Raw genomic sequence first — 20,058 nt, 5'->3', positions numbered from 1 at the left:
CATTGTCAATCATGGTCAAGCTTGGTCAACCATGGTCAACCATGTTTTATAAAATCAAACATAGTCGTCCATGGTCAACCATGCTCATTTTAATGTTTATAATATTAATCTTAGGGTTTACATAACATGGCTTTATAATATTAGTCCCTTCAATTTAATATTATTCACTCGGGTTCATAATCTCTTAGGGCTTTAGTATTAATCCATTGTGTTTATTATTTCTTTGTGTTTATAATATCAATCCCTTGGGTTTATTATTCCCTCTTTTTTATAATATCGAACCATGGTAAACCATGGTCAAATTTCGCATTTTAACAGAGATTGTCTCAATATGAAAATCAACCATGGTCAAGAATGTCGCAACATCACATTCTGATAAGGATTGTCTCAATATGGAAATCAACCATGGTCAACCATGTTTATTTTAGGGTTTATAATATTTATCTTAGGGTTGATATACTTTGGGTTTATAATTTTTATCCCTTGGGTTTATAATATCAATCCCTTAGGCTTATTAATCTAGGAGTTCATATTCCTAGAATTTGATATTATTACCTTAGGTTTATAATCCCTTAGGATTTTAGTATTAGTCTTGAGGGTTTATTATTCTCTTGGGTTTATAATATCAATCATGGTAAACCCTGGTGAATCATGGTCAACAATGTTTTGTAAATTCAATCATGCTCAAGCATGGTCCAACGTCGCATTGTGACAAATATTGTCTCAATATGAGAATCAATCACGGTCCAATGTCACAATGTGACAAAGATTCTCTTGATTTGAAAATCAATCATGATCAAGCATGGTCAAGCATTGTCCAACGTCACATTGCCATAAGGATTGTCTCTATATGAAAATCAACCATGGTCAAGCAAGGTGAACCATGTTTATTTTAGGGTTCATATTCATAGGTTTTAATATTATTCCCTTCGGTTTTTAGTATCATTAATATTAATAATTCCTTCGTTTTATAATGTTAATCTGAAGGGCATATAATAATTATCCCATGTGTTTAGTATTATTCCCTTAGATTTGTAATATTACTCCCTATGGTTTACAGTATAAATCGCTTGGATTTAATGTTAATTAATATATAATATATATTAATAGTTAAATAAATATTTATTAAAAAGAAATCTTAATGCAGAATTGATATATTACCAGCCTAAATCTATCTTAACTGTTGATCTACCAAGCGCAAAGAGGGATCAAATCTGTTTGATAGCCAAAACTATTTTTAGAGTGAAAAGAGATTTGATCCCTCTCGGTACTTGGTAGATCCATAATTAAGATGGATCTAAGTTGGTTCAATTTCTCCCTTTAAATAGGCAACATTCCACATGAATATCATGGGTCAATACCATGGGCCATTTATTATTTTATTTTTATAGGGTTAATTTTATTTTTTATTTTTGTTTATTTCTACTTTATTTTGACCAAGTTAAAATCTTTACATTTCATTACATTATTATTTTATTTTATTTAATTTTTATTTTTATTTGATTTGACTTGGTCAAAATGTTAAACATTACATTACAACATCACTACCAGATTGAGCTGGAGAGTGCAAATATTTAATATTAGAGTTTATAATATAGGTTTTATAGTTACAACTTATAATTTTGGGTTTTGTATTAAGATTTATAATATTTTCCAAAGGCTTTCTATTTCAACTTAAGGTGGATGAGGATCTATTGATTTTTTTTTTAATTGACGGTTTAGACTGATTCTCAAGGGAACATGCTCAACATATGCTTCTTTTGAAGGTTTCTCAATGGATGTAGTGTCATATAGTTTGTTAGGTTACATTGACTTTTAAAAAATAATAAAAAAATAGATTTGTGCGAAGTGGGATTTGAGATTATTCAAATTCTAATAAATTCATATTCTAATTAGATGAGGAAATTAATATTACAATAAGATGTCTAATTCCTTTTTTCTCTCGAGTTAAATTTGATTCATGCCACTTGGCTCTCGGCCCACCAATTTCTTAGGGATTTGAGATTATAAGTTCATATTCTAATTAGATGGTTAAATTAATATATATGTAAATTTTATTTAGCAAAATGGTCCATTATACAATAATCTTGATTTGTGTTAAAAAACCCTTAGGGCACTTAGATTGTTACCCAAATTTTCTATAAAATTCCTCTCAAACTTTAGAGAAATTAGACTGGAAAAACCCACCGACAAAACTTCCAAAACGTCTCAGTAAAGACAACTTGTTATTTATCAATTAATATTATTATTAAATAACTAAATTATATTAAATTAAATATTTAATAATAATTATTAATATAAATTAATATTTAATAATAATTATAAAAAAAAAAATATTGTAATATTTTTTTGTAACATTAATTTTTATTATTATTTATTTATTAATGGTATATATAAATGAAGTTTTAGAAGTTCAACCTATATCAACCACATTAATATTTATTTTTAATAACAATAATAATAATATTTAAATTAAATTAAATATTAAATCATTAATATTTAATATTATCATTAATATAAATTAATATTTAATAATAATAATTAAGATATTATAATGTGGTCATCAATCCCACCCTAGAAGATCAAAAGTATATCTCTGTTTTAACTAGCTCAAAGAATAAAATTAAGATAGCCAAGATTATAACGAACTCTCATGAGCTCCATAGTGAAACGGGTCGTTGGGCAATTCCTAAAACACCATGGATGGAAAGGTTTTGCCATCTCTATGAGAATACCAACATGGAGGATGAAAATCACTTCCTCTTAGAGTGCCCCACGTATAACCACATTAGATCTCAGTTTCAAAATCTTTGTTGCAATACTGACCTTCCTAGCCTTTTATGTTGTCAAAATTACAGTGAGCTCATGAGGCTTCTCTCCAAGATTTTTGAGCATAGGAATAAAATCTTAAATCAAACTAAATAATTCGTTTCTTTAGGTCTCATAGACAAAAGTTCGGTCGCAGTGGATGTTAACCATCATCATCATCAATTTAGTGTAATATTAATTTTATTATTTTTTTGTATTGAGACTTCTGTGATCCATAATGAATTAAGCAAATTCTTTTGGTATAAATCATATAAGAGAAATTTTGGCGGACACGTTTCAAGTCAATAAATGTGGTTCTAACTTTTCGTAGTAAATTTTATTATTATATATCTATCAATGATATATACAAATGAAGCTTTAGAAGTTCGACCTATATCAACCACATTAATATTTATTTTTAATAACAATAATAATAATATAAAAATTAAATAATAATAATAAGAATAATAATTTTATTAAAATAGTTATTTTTTTATTTTTATTTTTATTTTTATTATTAATGTGGTTGTGCATATTATTGATATATTAGCTTTTCTTGATATTAACTATATCTACTAATGTAGTTGTGCTAGTAGGCATAAGTACTAATGAAGATCATATTAAACTAACAAATAAATAAATGTGATTTGGATACACACTATATATGTTTTCTATTATTATTTGTAAAATAAACATTATGAAAAAGCGTTAGAAATAAAAATAATATTTATTTTAGAAAGTGATTTGAGAATTGTTAGAATCTCTTGAAAGGTTTGCTGAACAACATTCTCCTCATTCAAAATCTACTAAATCTCATATTCACTATATTAATATGATATATCTTAATTTTAAAGATAAATATAAAATGTGCCAATCTAATTTCTTTCCGGTCAAAACTCCTGCAACAATCTTACATCCGTTCTGAAAGAATAACGACAAATCATCCCAATTATCTTCACACTCAAATAATTTAAGGAGTAATGACAAGTAATAGCTATAATGTTCACACTCAATTAACTTTATGAGGAATCCATATATGTACATATTACGCTACATGCCAAATCCGCATATATAAGGACAATTGGTTTAGAAAATCTGTTATGCATAATCGGATAGGCTTCTTTGTGTAATTATTAGAGGTTTTGGAATTGTTGATTGGAATTCTGTAAAATAATTTTAGGTACATTGTAATATTTTGTTTACATATATGTAACAGTATTATGAAAAACTATATATATTGTGAAAAAACTATATAAAACACGGTAGTAGTCGTAGAGAATCTATAATTCAAATGTGTAATATTAAAAAATCTCTATTTTATTAATGTGTGATATTAAGAAATCTCTATTTAGTTTTTTTTAACTCGATAAAAAGCTCTGAAACGTCTAACATGTAAACTAAAACAAATCTGATATTCATATATTTGCAATACCAATTATTTAAAAAAGACTTATTTTAAATGAAATTTTCTAAATAATAATAGCCTACACACCATTTTAGTCCTTTTAGTTCTAGTCTCCTGCTTAGTGTTTTTCGGCTTTTGTAATTTTTATTAATAAAAAATTAATTTTATAATAACTTTTTGGGATTATTTTTACAATTACTCACTTATTTATATTTATTAATTATTTATTTAAATGACTTTTTTTATAGATTTTTTTTTAATTAATATTTTAAAAGTTTTTTGGAAATTTAAATTTTATTTTTTTTATCTAAACTAAATGATCCAAAATATATATATATATATATATATATATATATATATATTTTCAAACATTGATATTTCAATTTGTTGTTTTTCTTATATTAATGTGTTTGTGATTATGGGACCTTAGTTGGGAGGAGGGAAAAAACGCAAGTGAAGACCGAGAGCGTGATGGCGTGCAAAGGTTTCGAACCCTCGTCGTTCACCAGTATCTACAAGAAAATTTTGAGCTTCAGACTTCTACACCACACACAATGGGGCCATATTTTGTCAGCATGTGGGTCAGATCCAGCACTAGGAGCTTCGGAATTGAAGCAGGGAATGCGCATAACATTTTGTTTTCAGGCGATTGATGGGTTCTGCGAGTTTCGAATGGCAAGAGACATGTCCACCAGCGGATTCGAAGTCGGGTCGAATCACCTCGGCTACGTTCACTGCGACTATTGCAACACAATCCTCGCGTCGCTCCCACAAGACCCGCAACAACAGAGAATGGAGACAGGCGGTAGCATGGTGGGAGCTTGCAGGGTTTTCGACCAAAAGCCCAAATGCGATGGGTGTCTTAGGACATTGATGAATGGATCTTCCACAAAGATTGGCCCTCCCGAGGAGATCCTGTATCTATTCCACCAGATTACAGAAACAGAAGTCTTGCAGAATCTCTTCACTTTCGCCAATGTTCTTCCGGCTTGTATCGCCTGGCCATCTCTGCATCTTAGCATGGAGATCCATGGCCGAATCAGCAGAAGAGGGTGTAAGCTCCATGCGGCTGTGGTGAATGCCCTCCTAGATTTGTATACAAAATGTGGAAGGGTAAAGATTGCACGCGAACTGTTTGATGAAATCCCTGATCAAGATGTCAAGAAAATGGCTTCGTGGAACGCAATGATTTCGGGGTTCATGCAGAATGGGCATGCCGAGGAGGCAGTGATTTCAGGATCTGCACAGATTAGGCAAGTTGCGGAGGCAATGAAGATCTTTATCCAAATGCAGGCAGCTGGTGTGAAGCCAGTCACGAAGACATACCCCAGTATGCCCCCGGCCTATGCCAACTTAGCAGCTCCGGAGCAAGAAATCGAGACAGCCCGCTTTCCTGTGGAGAAAATAAGCGATGGAAAGCAGCAGTCGGATCTCTCAACCCCGTTCCAGATCCAGATCGGGCTCCTTTCTGGAAAAACTCTGCTACAATGGGTAAGCGCTTCAGATCTAGTTCAGAACCTCAAGCAAACTCTGGAATTTAGGCTGGGGATTCCCTCCGCTTTTCAACGACTCCTCCACGAAGGTAAACAACTTGAGGATCTTTATCCCCTTTCTTTTTACAGCATTAGAAGAAATGCCTCCATCATTCTTACCCTCCGTTTGAAAGGGGGAGCTATTGGACAGACATCTTCAGCTGCGGCTTTTTCTTACAAAGATGCAGTCCATGCTCAGAAGCCCAAGAAAGCTGCTCCACCAGCTCAGGCTCCTAAACCGTTTTTGGTGGACAAACTGGAGGAAACCCCCTCCATTGAAATAATGCATCCTTCGCTGGATGAGCAAATCCAAAAGTATGCAGAGCATGCCATTATTTGCAGGTTCAATGGACTATGGCCTCGCACAGCGGATCTCTACCAATGGATCCACTCTCACTGGACCAACAACTGCAAGGTTCTTCTTTGCTCAAAAGGTTTCTTCATTGTAGTTTTTGCTTTCAGTGAAGATTACCAAAAAGCATTAACTGAAGGCCCATGGTTTTGGGGCTCAGCAGGACTATTTCTCACCCCTTGGTTCCCATATTTTGATCCTTCTTCAGCAATCATCACCAAGCTCCCCATCTGGGTCAGACTTCCTAACCTCCCGGCGCATCTATGGCACTTTGTTGTATTCCAAGGAATCGACGACTCTCTAGGCCGCTTTCTAGCAACAGACACCTCTAGGGGGGAAAAATGCATATACACCTACGCTAGAATTTGTGCAGAAATAGACATGAGCAAAGGTCTATCGGATCAGATTAATCTCAAAATTGGAGACTTCCATTGGACCCAGTCCCTAGACTACGAGAACACAGCCTTTCGCTGCCGAAATTGCCATCACACAGGGCACCTTCAGAACTCTTGTCCCTCGCGGCCTGCCCAAAAGAAGAAAGCCAATCCTAAGCCGAAATCCAAAAGCTGGAAGCCTCATGATCCTCCTCCTATGGATGATTTTGATTCTAGCTCAGATGAAGAGGCAGGGGATGCAGAAGGAATGGAAACAAAGCAGGCACAGGATCCGCCTTCGACTGGTCATGAGGAATCTTCTGTTCCTCCAAACTCACAGAAAAGAACTCATGAGTCCTCTCCCTCGGATTCAGACAAGGAGTCCTCTCCGTCAGCCCAGCTTAGTTTGCAAATCATGCCAGTTCAGCAGAGTCATCTTGATTGGGTCAAAGTTGGTAAAAAGAAAGGGAAAAAATGCCGAATAGTTGATCCTACCCACGTTGGGTAGAATCCTCTGTTTCTACGCCTGTTTCTCTGTTCCTCTTGTTACTTCTTGTTTAGCAATGTTCTCTTCCTAGTTTCTCTCAGGGGCCGAGGTGGATAGTCAATCCTTTCCGGCTGCCCGTTCTCTTGCTTCTCTTGGCTGTAACTGCTTATTGTACCATATTTCCTCTTAATAGAATTAGTTTTTACCGAGAAAAAATAAAATGTGTTTGTGATTATGAAATTCTAGTACACACCCAAAACCTCATTTTCCTACGGTTTTGAGAATACTAAAAAAAATAGAATCCAATTATATATTGAATCAATCGTCTCCACATACCTAATAAAAAGCTCTCTCAATTTCTTACATCTCCTTATAATCCATAAAAACAAACAAAACAAAATTGCGTGCAAGCTGCTAAGTTACTTGTTACTTCACAAAAATTAACCGATGAAACTGAAGTGTGAAACTAGAGTGCTCGTGCCCTATGTCATCACGAAATATCGATTTCTCATGACCTACAAATGTAAAAATATTTAATTGTCATGGACTTATGCGAACAAGCGAAACGAGAAAAATATTGAATTGTCATAACTTACAAATATAAAAATATTGAATTGTGATGCACTTTTATGTGAGGAAGCAAGGTCCATGACTTTGTCATGCCATGAATCTGCATTTTTTCAAATGAACAAAAAAATCACATCGCACTCATTTGAAAAACCAATTGTACATTAAAATTTGGTTGGTATTATATTAAAGATCACATATAAATATAAGAAAAAAGTATTAGTTTAATATAAAAAATTTATTTTAATTATACAATCAATTACTTGAGAAAATATCTCAACCAAACATTACAATAGGAGTTATTTTATTTGGACTAAATTTATTCAATTTAATTAATTAACAATTAAACAAATCACACAACAATAACATTTAATGATGAGGAACATCATTCAATATGCACAAGGTAAGTAGGAGTTAAATCTCCAAGTCCTTCTTTTGACGAGTAGTTGTCTTTGATCTTCATGTCTGCAATGTCTTCTTTAGCTTCGCTTAACATCTTCGAAATGGCATTGAGCGAACTCCATCAAGTTGTTTCATAACCCTTGTAAAGGTGTAGTTGGCAAACTAGATTCCCGAGTTCCATTCTCGAACTCCCAAATCACAGATCTCTCGAAATCAATTACTGAACAATGTCCCCTTTGTCGCATAACCTCACAAGAATACCACTCCCAAATCTTCAACAAATGAGAGATCCTTGCCTAGATCCAAAACTGGCAAACTATCTGGAGAACCATTCATATTGAGTTTAACACTACTCGATCTCTTAAAATAGTTGCTTTAGACACAATCAATCACATGTTTGGAATAACTGAACTACAAGTCATTCTATGGATAAGCACCCATCTACAGAGATACATAGGTACGAATCATTGTACTAGCCATTTATCTAGGGAAGCCATCTGATTACTGAATGTATCTAAAGTCAATGTTACAAAATGACCTCTTTATCTAATTATGAAATTCATCATCACATACATTTATTCTACACACAAATTTCTCCTATTTAAAAATAATATAATAATATCATTATTCCATAGGTCACCACTAAAAGCTTTAGAACAAAGAAACCACATAAGCCCAACATAATCAGACGAAACAAAGATCCCTTTTTGGGCATTAACATAAGGTTGATTGTTATCTTCTTATAAATCATGGATAAAGCACATCGGTGAAGGATTCAGAGTAAACAGTGGAAACACAACTATGACTGTTGAAATAAACCATAAAAACCAAACATGAATTTATACAACGTCGAACAACGAACTATGCCACTATAGTTTCTTACAACTACTCGGACTGTGCGTCCGGACTCTGCATGACTACAGAAAACTACTACTGCTACAAGAGCATGCAGCTACAACTGCGTACAACTTCGACGATGTGCATTTTTGTTATGCCTCATCTCAATTTATACAGAAAAACTAAGTTGGTTACATATATTTAAAATATCAGTTTTTCCTCTTCGATTTGCAATGAATCCAGGCGGTACTGCCACTTCGAAACTCAATAAGCATGGAGGTGGCACCCACGTGGCACCTCTTCGATGCTGGATAGGTCATGGCGGTGAGGTGGTGCAAGAGGTGTTCGGTGAGGCAGTGTTTGGTGATTAATCTGTCAGGTGAGCGTAATTATTTCCAACACTCCCCCTTAATTATGACCGAAAACTTAACCTTGACTCAACATATCTTAAACATGCATGTTGGTCTAAGTCTCAACTAGCCTTACAATGACTCAAAAACTTTGACATCGAATCCTTTGCTCGATTTCTTTTTCCTTTTCTTCCAGATCCTGTATCCTCTAAATTGCTTCATCTTTGTCTTTTTGGTGTAGGTTCCAAATTTCAGTTTCTTCATTTGTTGTTGCAACTCTACCATCGTTATATCTTTATTTATCATAAAAACATAGAAAATCATTTCAGACTCTCCATGGATGTCTTCTATGTCTTCAAAAATTTGTTCATATGTGGATTGTTACCACATGTCATCTTCTATGGTTTTCTCTACATCATCAATCTTCTATTTATCTATTTGTTGCAACATAAGTTCATAATAGAATTTTATTTCTTCAGGACTCCAATACATGAAATTTTCATTGAAATTTTCATCTTCAATATCATCCATACTGTCTTCAACATTCATAACAGTGCAACTTCTATGTAGACATCATTAACACATGGTTTTCAAACCATGCTTCAAGGAACTTTAATTCTTCTTCATAATAATTTTGTGTGCCTGCACACTAGAAATTAATGTTAGAATTAAAAATATTTGTAAAACCACATTGGTTTTGTTCCTTCTCTGGCTTTTCCTCTGTCTTTGTTTCTCTTTGTGGGCTTCCTTCTTTGTCCCTCGCTTTATTTATACCTCTATCTCTGCCTCTGTATCTTCCACTTGGATTTTAGATGCAAGTGGGATTCTCTCACCAAATAACAATGTATCAACAAGACATTTATGTTGGATCATATCCAACCACTCATTGCTAGTGAATTGTTATCTATCAAAGTTAACATCAGCACTTTCAATTGCTAGATCCACTGAATCAGTTTCTTGTCCGTGAGCTCCTACTCGTAATACACCATCAACATTGTGATTCACTTTCAAGTGAGATTCACAAAATCCTTCATCTCTCTATAGATTCGCTGCTACAGATCCATCTTCATTCTCATATTCAAGCACTACTACAACAAGTTGAACAACACTACTTTCTTCGACTTGATTACTCCCCCTTGCACCAAATTATGCTTCGAAGATCTTCCATGCTTCATTGGAAGTTGTAGCTTCTGCTACCTTGCATAAAAAACTTCTCATCTAATCCTTGTTTTATAAAATTTAATGATAAATCATCACATACTTCAGCATATGGGTTATTAGACCAATGTTCAATTAAGTTTTTAGCTCGAAGAAAAGTTAGCATTCTAATAACCCACAAATCAAAATATTTACTAGTAAACATAGGTGGTGGTAGCAGATCAAAACTACACCAATCACCCTCGATTTCTTCTTTGTCTTCGGCTAGATTTCTCAGTTTCTCGGCTTCAACCTGAACTTCTCTAAATATGGCAACGGTATTTTCCTTTTGTTTTCGATTCATTTTCGTCATCTGCTTCAGCTGTACTTTACATCCCATGACTATTGTCTTTCCTCTGTCTTATAGTTGCTTTCATCATTGCATGAGCATATTTTCCATATCATCACCCAAAAAAATATGACTTTTAATATACGTCCCCATAAGGCACATTCTTCACCCAAAACATTGTCATACTTGACAAAACAACAAAATATTTTGAAAACAAACAATTTTTTACAAAACCCAAAACTTTCTTCAAATAAACCATTTTTAATAAACCTTTGCTTTTCCAAAGCTTTTAAACCACCAATGATATTTCACTTGAACTCTAAACAACCTTTCACATAAATATTTCTCAAACCTTTTAAAGCTTGCGCACGCACTTCAACTTCATATAAGGTTCATTCAACGTGCCTTCCCTTTAAAACAAATCAATTTTGAAAACCTTTTATGGAAAGACCAAATATGTCTACCAATAATTATATGTGTCATGGGCTTTAACCTCATATAAAAAGCTTTTGTTTAAATCACTTTTCGATTTATGTCTTTATGGTTAACCTATCCCTTTTTATGTAAACGTATCCCTTTCAAATACATAAAGCATAATCAAAGAACTTGCCCACCAATGAAAATCTTTAAACTCTTTAACTTTGTCAACCACTAAACTTACACACGATTTTTAAGCTTTGCGTTGACCTTTACTTTCTTGCCTTCGTGGATTTTTGGTCCTCCTTAAGTCACCAATGTTATTGGGCAGACATTTCAACTGGCTCCCTAAATGCAGAACTTGAAAATTAATTAGCTCTCCACTCAAACCCACAAATACGACGAATTTCCATATATCACAACTCGCATTTACAGTGTCCACACAAACAAAAAACCCACAAAATAAAATGGCAGTGCCACAAATTCATGCCCAGAAGCTGTTAAATTCACCTTAGTACGCAGTGGGTAATTCCAACTTCAGAAATCAACTATGGGAAGTCCCTGCCGCACTTCAAAGGCATTTACAGAGACAACTCGACCTTTGCATCCAGCTCCCACTTTGACAACAGGCTTGAAACGTCTAATTTGGCGTCACCTAAATTATGTAGCTCCAGAATTCGAACAACCAACTTCACACAGATACGTGAGCAGCTTAGGCACCGGTTTCACAACAACACCACACAATGCACAGTTACTTTTGCGCACGATCAAACCATACAGGGTTTCAAGCCATACAAATCTTTAATCTCGCTCTGCAACAGCTCCACTGGGCATTCCCACAACACTACTTCACATTCACTCAAAACGTCATGGCTTCCAAGCTCATTTGGCTCTGATACCAAATGAAAGATTCAGAGTAAGCAACTGAAACCCAACTACGACTGTTGAAATAAACCATAAAAACCAAACATGAATTTATACAACGTCAAACAACGAACCATGCAGCTACAGCTGCTTACAACTACTCAGACTGTGCGTCCGGACTCTGTATGAGTACAACAAACTACTACTGCTACAAGAGCATGCAGCTATAGCTGCGTACAACTTCAACTATGTGCATTTCTGCTATGTCTCATCTCAATTTATACAGAAAACCAAAATTGGTTACATAAATTTAAAATATCACTTTTGCCTCTTCGAGTTGCAATGAATCCAGGCAATGCTGCACCTTCGAAACTCAATAGGCATGGCGGTGGCGCCTCTTCGACATTGGACAGGTCATGGGGGTGAGGCAGTGCAAGAGGTGTTTGGTGAGGCTGGACAGGGCATGGAGGTGAGGCGGTGCAAGAGGTGTTCGGTGAGGCCGTGTTTGGTGATTAATTTGTCAGGCGGGCATAATTATTTCCAACAGCCGATAGGGCGGGGCTTTCACATCTAACCCAAAATTGGAATAAAAAGCAGATTATATGTTTGTGAGCTCTCTCTTAATCAATCTAGAAGACTTCAAGCAATCAACATCTCGATAATGAAATTTTGATTCTGAGTTTAGTGCTACAGTGCTAAATTTATTTGGATGCTATATTTTAGCAATTTATCTCGGCTAAATTTAGCACTTTTACTTCTCAAAATTCCAAATCTATAATTAAATAAAAATTACCATCAACTGCAAGAGGTTGAGGATGATGCTCCCGATATTTGTCACACACATCCTCTTCCTGCAATGTCACCCAATGTTATCATTCGTACCACTCTTCTGGTTGTTGCAAGCGGTACTTGTTCAGCAGATGGGCAAAAGGAACAATGTGAGAGCAACACATCCGCATAGAATAAATGGAAGATATCATTGGGTTCCCTTAGATGTCTACATATTGGGTTCCCTCAGCATCAATCATTGAACATCAATGGCTCTAGGCTATGCCTTGATCGATCCATATTGCAATTGTTCTTATCTTATCCTTTGCATCCCATCCTAACCAATAATCACCATAGTAATAACAATAATTGATATATAATCCAATATGTTCTTAAACTGATATCTATATATATATATATATATATATGAAAAAACACATAACATGATTGTTATCCATGGAGACCTATCATGAAGACTCTTAATATGTAAATAGCATTTGTTACAATACCATGGGTCAATACTGTAACAACCTTTTTTGTTGCACCCCACGTAAATATTAGTATGTGAAATTGTTATGTGAATTTATGTGAAAAATCAATTGATGAATGAGTTGAAGGAGAGGACACAAATTTAGAGTTCTAGGAAGGAAATGTTGCTTGTGATGTCTTAAAATCAGGGCACACTCACCTCATTTGCTTCCATTACCTATCACCTTGACAAATTTGAGAGTGTGCATGAATAGGCAATAAAGTTTGGTATGGGCAGCCTAAGTGGAGGACAGTTCCCATCTTGTCCCTTCCTTGTGGGACGTGATGGAGAGAGGATGGTTATCCAAGATGGGAAAGGAATTAAACAAGAAAGCATAAAAAAGGAAGAAGGAAACAACAAAAGAGAGTATAATAGGAGAGAAAGAGAAGGATGCGAGAAAATAACAAAAGAGAGTAGAATAGGAGTGTAAGAGAAGGATGCAAGAAAATTACATAAGAGAATAGAACGAGATGTAGCTGGAAGAAAGCATGAAAGAGGAACATGCTAGAGAAATTGTGGAATAAAAACATCCCTAAGTTGTTGAAGAATGTAACTAGTGTCAGTCTTCATAATTGTACTTGAGTCAAGATGTAATGAATTTATCAAAAGAAAGAAAAATATTTTTTATTATTAAAGAAATTGACTTATTAAAGCATGGGTTTCATGCTTGGGTCAATTTTTTATAGGTCAAAGCCTCCATTGTAGGCTTTTAGGGTTTATGTCAAGTGTCCTTGTCCATGTCATATTGTAATAGACCCTTCTTGGGCTTTATTTCTCAAGAAAAAAATTTATGTTAATGTAAAATAGGTCAATTAGGCCTCCTCCACCAAGTCGGCCTCAAACTTGACAAGTCAACCTAACTAAGGGGCAAAATATCTTATATAAAGGCAGTAACTCGACCTCATTTGAAACGCTCACTCATAAACTTTGATCTCAAACTTCTAGGGCCATAAAATGTGTGAGATTCAAGGGAAGAAGAGGAAAGGGCAAGCAAAGGAGAAGGAGATCTCCATCAATCATAAGAAGTCGAAATTCTCTCTCTGTCTCTCCCTCTCTCTATCTCACAAGTGTGAAGTTGTTGAGCTGCTGGAGGGATCAAAACTAGAGTGCTGAAGCTAGGCTAAAATTCTGAGTTGCTAGGGGCTGAAATTATGGGTTGTTGTTGGGTCATAGCTGTCGGACAAGGAGAGACTATTGAAGGTTGTTGCATTATATTGAAAGGATGACTTAGTGGAGGAGGAAGGTATTTAGATCTAGAATCTTGGTCTATCTCAACTTGAATTTGCTAGTGGAAGAGTTTCACTAGGTTTTCCCCTATATAGGGGTTTTAGCCCTAACATAGTGCCTACATTTGGTGTCTTCGATATTCATGTTTCTAATTTGATAATTTCTTGATGAAATAAAGATATAAGAAGAACATAAGAAAGTTAATAAGAACTTAGAGATATCACACATAATTATCAACATAAGAAACTCTTTCTGCCTTTTTTATTTTCTAACATGGTATTAGAGCTACGGCGAAGAAGAAGGAAAGAGGTAGACTGAAGATCTATTGAAGAAAAAGGGGGACAGATAGAGGTCATCAAGGAAAAGGATTATATAAGAAGAGAAGCCTACTACCTACAGGAACTATGTTGACTTCAATGAAGGGAGAAAAAAAGCTAGGAGCCTCCAACTACAAGGCATGGAAAAATAGGATAGATCTTATCCTCAAAAAGCACAAGATCTTATCCTCAAAAAGCACAAACTTTTGAATCTTGTTTAAGAAAAAATCAAGAAGCATACTGATGAAGCAGAGAAAGAGAAGTTCAGAGAAACGAAAATCTTGGCCATGAACCTAATAAGTGGATGGAGTAAAGGAAAACCTAATTCCAAACACATCCAACATAGATTTTGCTCAAGAAATGTATGAGGTTCTCTCCAAATTATTCATCATCGAGAACATTAGTCAAATAGAAAGCCTCAAGAATTAATTAAGAACTATTAAAATGATGAAAGTCAATATTGTATCATCCTACTTTATAAGAATATCTAGAATCAGAGATGAACTCCAAGAAATATATAAAGTTGTACCAAAAAAAGAGCTTGTAATTATTGCTCTTCTAGGACTACAAAAATCTTAGAGTACTTTTGCATCAGGAATTAACAGTTGGAAGGACACCCCAACATTCGAACAATGTGGAATGCATGCAGTCACGAAGAAGCATGAATATCATTAGTAAAAAACAAGAAGGAGGATGAAGAAGAAAACACTTCTAATGCATATTATGCTCATCAAAATAATAAGGGAACCTTCAAGGAGTTCGAAGGACCAAAGAAGAAAGTTGACCTATCCAATATTGATGTTATAATTTTCACAGGATGGGTCATTACAAAAATCAATGTTTGAAGAATCGAGGGAATAAAAAGAGAGATAGGGATCAAGAAAATGTTACTGATGAAGCTCCACCTAAGAAGAACAATACTAAAGAATCAAAAGTCAAGGACTTATCCTACTAAGTCCTCTCTCACATATCCCTCTTAGTATTCTATTTTAAGCTCTGAATTGTTTTCCTTTATGTTTTGATTTCAACAATTTGTAGGTCTAACATGTCTTGTTAGAACCTTTTTGAATTACTTTTGATAAGTTGTAGGTGTCCCTCAGAAAGATTGAATTAAGAGGGAGCCTCCCCAATTTTACCAAAAGATAAGAATGTTGTTTCGTCTTTTATTTTTGGTTTCCTCCTCACATCGAGATTTGTTTGTATTGTATACTAATAACCTTTTCTTTATATTTTCCTTGGTTAGGAAATATTGAAGAATACGAAAAGGTTATGGAGGAGACTTGAAGCATAGAAGAAGTTATGGTGCAAAGGAATACCTTCAAGAATTGATGTCCTATAAGGTTTGTTAAAGAACAATTCAAGGTATGTCTTAAACTACAAGTGTTATTACAAGGTCCTCTTCATGCAAAGGGTATATTCATTTTTTTTTTAAATTTACTTTACATTACTGACATCGTTATGTCTAGGGTTTTGAATCTTAAAGATTCTTGTTTGGGTGATTAATCATTAGAATGAATCTACCCTCATTACATTATCATTTGATAATTTTTGTGGAACCCTTACTCTTAGGGTTCACTATAAAACCCTAACATATTGTTGCTAAGGGTCTGTCAACGTTGATAATGAAACCTAGTCTTGTTAGGGTTGTTAATAAAGTCTAGAATAAATTATGAATTTCTATGTTTAGGGCTTTGGTATTGTTATGGAAAAAACCCTAGAATTTTAGGGTTTGTTGTTATTGTCCAAGTTATAAACCAAAAACCTTAGATCTTTAAGATTTGATAAGTTAGGGTTTGTTGTTTAGAAGTTGAAGCCCTATATTTTACTATATGGTGAATTAGGGATTATGAAAAAACCCTTGTGATAGTTATAATAAAATCCTCGGCATATGTTCGTCTATTTGATCAAACCCTAACATAGTCAAAATTTATTGATGTTTATGTCTTGGGTTTACTTAGCAACTATTGATGTGAAATGATCCTAGTATTGTTGATACTCATGTTTTAGTTCATGAAATCTAGGGTTTGTAACAAAACCCTAGTAGAGATTGATGTTCTAGGACATGATAATATTATTTTTGATTATTGATATGATTTAGCTTTGATGATAAAATCTAGGGTTTACAATGAATCCTAGTAGAAGTTTGTCATGTAATTGTAAAAACGTATTATTGAAGCCTTATGTGTATAGTAAATTTGTTATTTGATTGAATTAGTGACATATAAGACTTTGTGTCTTGAATATGGAGTCTAGGGTTTATGAAAAAACCCTAGCATGTTATAAAATTCTAGTATATAAAAGGATATAAACTTTGTTGATTATGAACCTAACTAGGTTTAGGTATATGATGTCTAAAATGTTTTGATGCTTCCATTGTAATGATATGATATAGTTAACTTCATTCTTCTATATATATATATTTTTCTTGTACTTGCTATTAAAGTCTTGTAGGTACATGGTCTTCAAGATATTGAAGATATTCGAAAATGATCAAGATGACCTTTATTCCATGAAGTACTGAAGTTTCTCCAATGTTATAAAAGAAGTAAGTTGTTGATCTCCCTAAGTTGAGAGAGAGCCTTGATAAAGGAAAGGATACATTATGACACTCATGATGAATACCTTGAAGAAAGCATGAAACTGAAGTATGAATGAATTTACAATGTACTAAGGATGTCTTGATGTTGCTGAAGAAAAGAAAGAAGAAAGCTCCTGATAAATTTTATATGGATAACTTGATGATGAAAGTAGCATCAGAATGGTTGAGGACCCTGAAGGTTTGTGTTTACTTATATTTGAAAGTTGATTACTGATTGGTTTTTTTTTTTACAGGTAAATCTCTCCATAAAAATTTCAAAACTCTGGAAGAATGCTTGGACAAATGGATATATCTAATTTAGTTGATGCCTGTATCTGATTTAACTAGTGAAGAATGTAACTTGAGTCATCATATAATGAATCTATCAAAAGAAAGAAAAATAAGTTGACTTATTAAAGCATGGGTTTCATGCTTGGGTCAATTTTTTACAGGTCAAATCCTCCATTGTAGGCTTCTAGGGTTTATGGCAAGTGTGCTTGTATGTGTCATATTGTAATAGACCTTTCTTGGGTTTTGTTTGTCAAGAAAAAAAATGTTTTAATGTAAAATAGCTCAATTACACCTCCTCCACCAAGTCGGCCTAACTAAGGGAAAAATGTCCTATATAAAGGCAAAAACTCAACCTCATTTGAAACACTCACTCATAAAGTTTGATCTGAAACTTTTGGAGCCAGAAAAGCTATGAAATTCAAGCGAAGAAGAGGAAATCGATAGCAAAGTAGAAGGAGATCTCTATCAAGCATAAGAATTTGAAATTCTCTCTCTCTCTCTCTCTCTCTCTCTCTCTCTCCCTCTCTCTCTCATGTGTGAACTTGTTGAGCTACTGGAGGGGCCAAAATCGCAGTGCTAAAGCTGGACTAAAATTTTGAGTTGCTAGGAGTCGAAATTTTGGGTTGTTGTTAGGTCATAACTATTGGACAAGAAGAGACTATTGAAGGTTACTGAGTTATATTGAAATGTTGACTTGGTGGAGGAAGATATTTGGATCTAGGGTCTTGGATCCAGTCCATAGGTGAGTCATGGGTTGGCCAATGAGCTGAAGATTTACATTCCCTCCATTTCGACCCTAGGATTGTGTCCTGCCATAAGTCCTTAACGCGAACCACCTCTAACTCGGAGGTAAATTCTTGGAGATATTCGAGGGTAAGGTCTTGATCCAATATACGGTGTTGTATCCAAGCCTCTTTCCAAATTTGGCATTGCTTCCATTCTTGACTTCCCAGAACCCGTGATATTGAATGAGGCCCTAGTGGGTTTCTGCTCGATTCTAGATCAAGGAGTCATTTGGTAGGCTATGATGGTACTGCAACGGATCCTGCCAACCCACAACCCTATATTTTCATGCCAAAATCTGCTTCCATATCTCTTATCCACCTTGCAATCATCACCACCAAAATATTTCACTAAGGGCATGAGATAACAACTCAATATTTTTAAGTCCTAGGCCACCATGAATATTTGGTTTACAGAGCTTATCCCATGCCACTAAGGGCCATTTTCCTCCATTCTACAGTCCAACCTAGAGAAATTTATGGAACTTGGTCGTGAGCTCCTTATAGATGCTCTTGGGTGTCAGAAAGGTCGAGAGATGATATAGGGGAATAACCTGTAGAACTTCCTTTAGAAGAATAATTCATCCTATCGAGTTCAAAACCCAAAAGGTCCAACTTCATAGATTTTTATCAATGTGGGATGTCATCTCTGTTGGGTTGTGTTATATTCTTTCCACGACTAGCCCACGTAGTTAACCGGGGGGTTAGAAGGGGGCCGAACCCCCCCCCCCCTTCGTTGCGCTGATTACGTAGCGGGGGGAGTCACAAGGGGTTAGAGGGGTGCAGGTAACCCCACTCTATGGGGCCCAGGGCAGCGCCCCAGAAAATTTTGGTTTTGGACCCTATGTTAGGTTTGGCGGACCTACCTATGGTTTTGTGCATGTTTTTCACACATGGTTTTGGACGCGATGGTTTTCGGTCCATGGTTTTGGACGTGATGGTTTTCAGTCCATGGTATTGGATGCTTCGACATGTATAAATATGTATTGTAACATTGAAAGGAACATAATGAAAAATCAAGCTGGTAGTCCCGGTTTTGGGATCCAGGGGAAAATCTTTGTGTATATGTGTTTTATGTGTTATGCTCTCGCATTGTTTATTTTATGTGTTTTAGAATTCGTGTGCAGGTAATTTTTGTACGGGGTTAAAACCTACAATCTACTTCCAATAGGAGATCTTGAGATATTTTGACACCAGAGGTACTCCGAGGTAAGTGTTCGGGAGAGAGCCAATTTTGAATTCAAGAGTTCTTGTGAGATGACTCTACAATCTAGGATGAGTGTTGAAGAAGAAGATGTTTAATTCGTCATTGTTGTTCTGGGTACTAGATGCTTGTTGGAATAACGCCATAATAGATGCCAATTGCTTTGACTCTTTTAAGGTGGGTTTCCCATATAGCATGTTGTCATCAAAAAATTGTTGGTGGGTGAGAGGAGGGGCCTTTTGCGAGATCTCAATGCCCAGGAGGCTGCGAGATTCAACAGATGCTTTGATAAGTCTTCCCAATCCTTTTTCTGGTATGATAAAGAGAAAAGGAGAGATGGGATCTCCTTGGAGAAGCCCTCTTGATCCACAAAAGGTCCGAGAGGGCACTCCATTCACAAGGATTGAATAGAAGGGGGTCAAAATCATGGATTTGACCCAACTAATCCAGGAAGGGGAGAAGTTTAAAGCAATGAGCATAG

The sequence above is a fragment of the Pinus tabuliformis genome, chromosome 3_2 (genome assembly GCF_031772625.1).
Source record: "Pinus tabuliformis cultivar Carrire ecotype Pingquan chromosome 3_2, CPIR1, whole genome shotgun sequence".
NCBI lineage: Eukaryota > Viridiplantae > Streptophyta > Pinopsida > Pinales > Pinaceae > Pinus > Pinus tabuliformis.
This window is presented reverse-complemented; position numbering follows the sequence as displayed.